This window comes from Tiliqua scincoides, chromosome 13 (genome assembly GCF_035046505.1).
Source record: "Tiliqua scincoides isolate rTilSci1 chromosome 13, rTilSci1.hap2, whole genome shotgun sequence".
NCBI classification, from domain to species: domain Eukaryota; kingdom Metazoa; phylum Chordata; class Lepidosauria; order Squamata; family Scincidae; genus Tiliqua; species Tiliqua scincoides.
The window spans coordinates 14,473,529-14,480,151 of NC_089833.1; positions in this window are offsets into that span (position 1 = coordinate 14,473,529).

Consider the following 6,623-nt stretch of genomic DNA (forward strand, 5'->3'; position numbering starts at 1 on the left):
CGATTGGTCATACGCCTGGAGGCCACTAGGGCTGCACTTTCCTGGGAGTAAGTTCCATGGAACGTTATGGGGCTTGCTTCTGAGTAGACATAGCTGGGCTTGAGCGCTAGGCAGAGTTTCTCAAACTGTGGGCCGGGAACCACTGGGTGGGTCGCCATTCATTTCAATGGGCATTTTATTTATCAGCCTTGGTATGAGGCTGCAGGTGGGGAAGTGTGATGGATCTGAACTTTTGACAGCTGTGACAGACCACCCCGCCCCACTCCCTGGGGCCAAGGTCCATGGGATGACACACACACACACACATACATCTGTCCCCCCCACTTACCTGGAGCGCACAGAGCCTCCTGCAACTCCTGCTTGATGATGTCACTTCCGGTCATGACATCACTTCTGGTGAGACTCATTCTAAAAAGTGGGTCCCAGTGCTAAAAAGTTTGAGAACCACTGCCCTAGGCTGATGTACAGAGCAGTGGTGTAGCTGGAGGGGCAGCAGAGCATTCAGGCTGGCGGGGAGCTTCCGGAATGGCTCTGAAGGGAAGGGCCGCTTGCCCGCCTCGCTGAGGCTCCCTACCAGCCCGAGTGCTCCACCCCCCCTCCAGTTACGCCACCAGTACAGAGATAAAATGAGCCGGTCTCTGCCCCAAGGGCTTGCAGTTAAAAAAAAAAAAGTAGAGGCAAGTTGGAAGGAAAGAGAAAACATTAATAAAAAAATTAAAACGCACATAGTAATTGGCTTAGGTGTAGGGAAAACAGCAGTAAGGAAATTCAGGAAAGAAGTATTGCACTACTTTAACCAGGATAATCAGGAAATCAGCCAAGTGGCTAAAGGGAAGGGAAGCATGAAGATGACAAATGACAGGCATAGGGCCCGGTCCTATCCAACTTTCCAGCACTGATGCAACTGTAGTGCAGCCCTGAGGTAAGGGAACAAATGTTTCCAGGCCTTGAGGAGGCCTCTGTGAATGCCTTCCCACCCAGGATGCAGTGCACGCCCCATTGGCACAGCTGCACCAGCATTGGAAGATTGGATAGGATTGGGCCCTTAAGAAGAGCTACCCAATTTACAGTGCAATCCTACATACCTTACTAGGAAGCCAAGCCCCATTGTGTCGAGGCCCCAGGAGCTAGTGCTTAGGGAGTGTCAAGAGTAAAGCCCATGGGCTGAATGTGGTCCCCAGAAGCAATATATCCATCCCCGTTATAACTGGGCTCTCCCAGCCTGATAATTGGGCCCTCTCATATCTTGAAAATATGGTAAAGATTAGCACATTTTCTCTTCTGTCATTTGCAGCTAATGAGTTTCTAAGCAAGAACAAAGTGATGATATCTGGCCATCATCTGCTTAATGATGTCACTTCCTGCTTAATGATGTCACTTCCGGCCCTCATCAGGCACCATGAATGCTTTGGCCCTCTGTATGGAAAGAGTTTGACACCCCTTGGCGAGACCTTTGTTCAGCTCTGTTGGCCATATTTTGATCTATGAATCGCTCAGTAAGCTATGAGTATCTGGCTCTTCTCCCTGAGCCACTATTTTGTACCTGATGCTGGTACTGGTACTGGGTGGTTGACCAAGAACTCTTAGCAACCCCCCTAACCTATCCCATAATTCCAATATGCCAACTTTGACCTAAAAGGTTGTCTGAAGTTGGCTTTGACTTGTCCAACAACTGCAGCTTCCAGTTTTTGTTGATGGTTGTGCATACAGTGATATTGACTGGATTGACTTCAAGGGATGTGTGCCTGTATAGGGCACATGCTGCTTCCCACTCAGAGAAAAGTGAAAATGTTGTTTATCACTGCATCCACGAGGTGTCACCATTACTCCACAAAGACCACACCAGAACCGCGGGAAACAAAACACTTCCAGAAGAATGTGTATGATGTCCAAGAATGTGCATGCTGTCCAAGTGCACATTTGTACAAGTGTACAAGAATTACAGGGGAATTCTTCCTCCATTAGCACTGCTCTGTTAATGGATTCTTGCCTAGAGTCCTGAAAAAGTCATCTAATGACCAGAGTCTCTTGCCCCAGGAGATCTTCTTTGATGTTCTGAGGCTAGCTGGGAAGGCAGCTCATCTGAGAGAAGGAAAACTCTGATCCCAAACCTCCACTGCCTTGTGGCTACATCCAGTTGTGGAAAAGGCTTCAGGAGTCAACCTCGAGGCAAAATCTGGAGCCAGAGTCCCTGAGGCAGTTCATGGCTGAACACAGTCACGTTCTGGCAACTCCTGTGACGCTGCTGGAACCAACCGTATTGGCTTCTGCCTTTCCATTGGATCATTTCAGCGACATGGAGAGGGGGGATTTGCTGCATGGGTAACAGCCTATCCTCCATACCTACTTTACCCAGGCTTCGCGCACTGGAGAGGACACTCTGTTCCAGAGCCACCATTCAGAGCGTGACACCATGGTCTTCCGAGACTGAAGGATGCCAACATGAGCTGAAGGTGTTCTTGTTTCAGCTGGCCTTTGGCCTGATCTAACTTAAGAGTGTTTTGGCTGACTTTTTCACTATGTTTTTGTTTTTTAATCTGCTGCGATTCTCTCTTTTCAGATGGTAACTTTTACAAATAAATACTCAATTGCCTGCTTTTAAGAATTTAAGACATTAGCTGAGCGTTAATAATAACAGTATTTATATACTGTTTTTCAACCAAAAAAGTTCACAAAGTAGTTTACAGGCAAAAAAAACCCAACTAACTGAACAGCTCCATGTCCCAAAAGGGTTCACATTAAAAAGATGCAGAAGAGACACCAGCAAACAGCCATTAGAAAAGACACTGTGTTGGGGTGAAAAGGGACAGTTACTCTCCCCCCTGCTGAATATAAGAGGAGCACCACTTGAAAAAGTCAAATTGTCTTCAGCTGCGCACATCCAGCGCATCACACTTGCTTTCCATATATTTTGGTATGGAATAGAAAGACGGGGGCACAAAGAAACCCCTCCAGAAAAAGAGGTTAGGTCTATACCACAAATTTGCACAGGTTCTAGCAAAGTGAAACTTCATGGTTTCTCTCCTTTCCCTGAATCCTGGGACTTGTACCATAGTTTGATGTGGGCACTTCTCTGTTGGACACATGCATGTACACCCGTGCTTGAGCATGCACCTATGGTTCCCAGGGTTTTCGAGACAGGAGTGACTATTAGACCAGCATGTCTGCTGTCATGTCTAGACCAGCATGTCTGCAGTATAGATATGAACCGAGAGAGAGAAAGAAAGAGGGACATAACTACTAAAAATGAAGCACTTTTGCCTGCTATTCCTGGGATCACAATGTCTCTGGTCACTGTTATGGGTGCTTGTTTCTCCCTCCTGCCGAAAACCGGGATGTCACACCCTCGTGGCTGCTTTTGCTCATGCATGGGAAATGCCTGCAGGAGCAAAGGAAGTCTGGAACTTGTCATCCTGGAGCATGCATTTGTTGTGGGGAGGCATGCCTGGGCCAGCAACTTGCTGTTTGGAAAGCCGCTTGTCTGTCCTGACCACATTTCTGTTTGGCTCCAGCAAATCTTGCCAGATCTTACGAGATGTTCCAAAGAGACACAGGGCAATAAGTCTGCATAAATGTCCCCAAGCATGATCTACAATCTAGCCTCAACTTTTTCCTCCTAGCTTGTTCCCCAAGCTAGGTTCCTCTTGGACCTCCAGACCCAGGCAAAATGTTCTCCTTTCTCCCTCTCCTCCCCATATCCTTGGGCCCAGGATGCAAATTGACATTCAAGGTGGGTCCAAACATAGGGCTGTCATGCAATTAAAGAAATTTACAGTTGATCATATGAGTTAATTGATTGATCCATTAAATGTGCATAAATATGTAAGCTGGTAAAAATGATAGTTCTGAGATGAGAGGCAAACTCTTGACTTTGGACTTGACATGTACACAGGAGGGACTGCCTCTTATAAGGCAGTAGAGTTTTTGTATTTATATTAAATTTTTTAAAAAGATGGCTGTTGCCTGATTAATCAGACACATTTTTAGTCAATTAGTTGCTCCTAACAAATCAATCCACTAAATATTTAATCCTAGAGATAAAGAAGGGTTTTAACATAAACCTACTGGTTTGCGCGCCCCCCCCTGAAAAAAGACATAGCCAGTGGCAAACTAAGAACAGCTTTTCCTTTATGCAAGTAGAAGTTAAGAGTTCGCAAGGGCCTCACCTTCCACTTTCTCTCCCTTTTTGGTGATATTGGCAAGAGCAAAAAATGAAACGTGGATGCCATAAAGTTATGATCTTATTGTAACTAGGCAGATCAAACACCATCTTTTTTTTCCCATTCTTGAAGTGCGCATTTTTCAAAAGCCCGAGGAGTAGGCCCCTGATCAATATTAATAATAGGAAAATGATGATTCAGAATGCGCAAGCTTCTCGGCACAGACCACATTTCATGTTATTTCAAAGCAGTGCTGGAGGAAAAAAAAATCATAAATCACATTGGCTGAAATGAAGCTGAAGCAACATTTTAAGGAAATCATTGCCTGTTTATATAGGGATCCTGTCACTGTCAGCTGATCCCAGTAGTTTGAGAAGGGAATGGGGAGAAAAAAAGCTGAAATTGCCAATGAATGAAAACAAAAACAAATGGGAAATGAAGCACATGTGTATTGATGATTAACAGAGAGCCCTATGGCATCTTAAAGAGATGCCAGACCAAGACAAATGTATATTGTATACATAAGAGGCCATAAAAGCCACATGCGTGCACTTTGAGAAACGTTTAATGTACGTGTGATTGTAGCATAGCGGCAAATCAAAAGTGGCTATGCTACAGCCACTTGGCTGGCTGCTCCATCAATGCTACCAGCCCCTCTTGCAGGATAGAGGACCCTGAAACTAGGTCAGAGAGAAGGGCCCAATCCTATCCAATTTTCCAGCACTGGTGCAGCTGCAATGCAGCCCCAAGGAAAGGGGACAAATGTTCCCATACCTTAAGGAGGCCTCTGTGATTGCCTCCCCACCACAGGATGCAGTGCATGCCCCATTGGCACGGCCCCACCGGCACTAGAAAATTGGATTGGATTAGGCCCAAAGTCTGTTTGTTCCCCAACAGGGAGGAGATGGCAGAAGCACCGAAGGCAACCTGCCAAGTGGCTGTAGCAGCTCACCTTTCAGTTTGTTGCTATGCTGCAGACGCATGTAGATGACAAAGACAGCTCAGAGCACCTTGACAGTGCATCATGCCCCTTCGATGGTATCAGTCTGTCCCCACCCTTGTGGTGGCAGAAGCTTCAGGCAGGAGTCCATGCCATCACACACAACCTGCACCTGTACTTTGATGATTACTGCGCTGATTAGATAGATTTGATAGATTTCCGATGCATCCTCGGCATTACCTGGCAGGACAAAGTTCTAAACAACACAGTCCTGGAACGAGCTGGAATCCCTAGCATGTATGCACTGCTGAAACAGAGATGCCTGCGTTGGCTCGGTCATGTTGTGAGAATGGATGATGGCCAGATCCCAAAGGATCTCCTCTATGGAGAACTCGTGCAAGGAAAGCGCCCTACAGGTAGACCACAGCTGCGATACAAGGACACCTGCAAGAGGGATCTGAAGGCCTTAGGAGTGGACCTCAACAGGTGGGAAACCCTGGCCTCTGAGCGGCCCGCTTGGAGGCAGGCTGTGCAGCATGGCCTCTTCCAGTTTGAAGAGACACTTGGCCAACAGTCTGAGGCAAAGAGGCAAAGAAGGAAGGCCCATAGCCAGGGAGACAGACCAGGGACAGACTGCACTTGCTCCCAGCGTGGAAGGGATTGTCACTCCCGAACTGGTCTTTTCAGCCACACCAGACGCTGTTCCAGAACCACCATTCAGAGCGCAATACCAGAGTCTTTCGAGACTGAAGGTTGCCAACAGAAGATAGATTTGGTGATTGTTTCCATTTCACACAACTTCACATCTGCCCATTCTTGTCAATGTTCTGGCTGAGAAAGAAAAATGTGTGTGTTGCAAGCAATGCTTCCACAGATCTTGCTATCAGGTAACCAGTAACTCATCCTTTCAGGTATGAAGTGATTGTCTTAAACCACTAGGGGGTATTGTCAGCCATTTCTTTCTGCATGAATCTTCTCAACTCCAATATCGTTCCCATGGCTTACCTTGTTTAAGCTCTTGGCTAAACCTGGTTATAGATTTGAAACCCAAGTCCTGTTTGGGATGCCTGTGTGGGTGGTGTGGAATCCTGAGTCCTCAGCAAGGGGGGGTTCTTCTGTAGTGAAGACCACCTTCTGCTTGGTTAGGCTTCCAGTCCCACAAGGAGCACATGATCTCTGACCCTACTACATCTTCCAAGGAAGAGCCTGGCCAGACCACAGATGTTGCATACTTCTCTTCTGACTCAATACAGTGGGTCCTCTGTATCCGTGGGGGATGGGTTCCATGACCCTCTCAGATACTGAAACCTGTGGATGTTGAAATCTGCGGGGGGTTAGGGCACTGGTGCTGCAAAAACGTACCCAGAGGCCATGCAGGGCCCTCCAGAGGTTGTGCCAACATTCTCAACTGGAAGTTGCCAACGTAAACTGGAAGTGACTTCCAATTGCCTCTGGTAGGCCTTTGAGGCATGGGCTCAGCATACGTGGCTGCTCAAATCCACAAATGCCGACCCCATGGATAG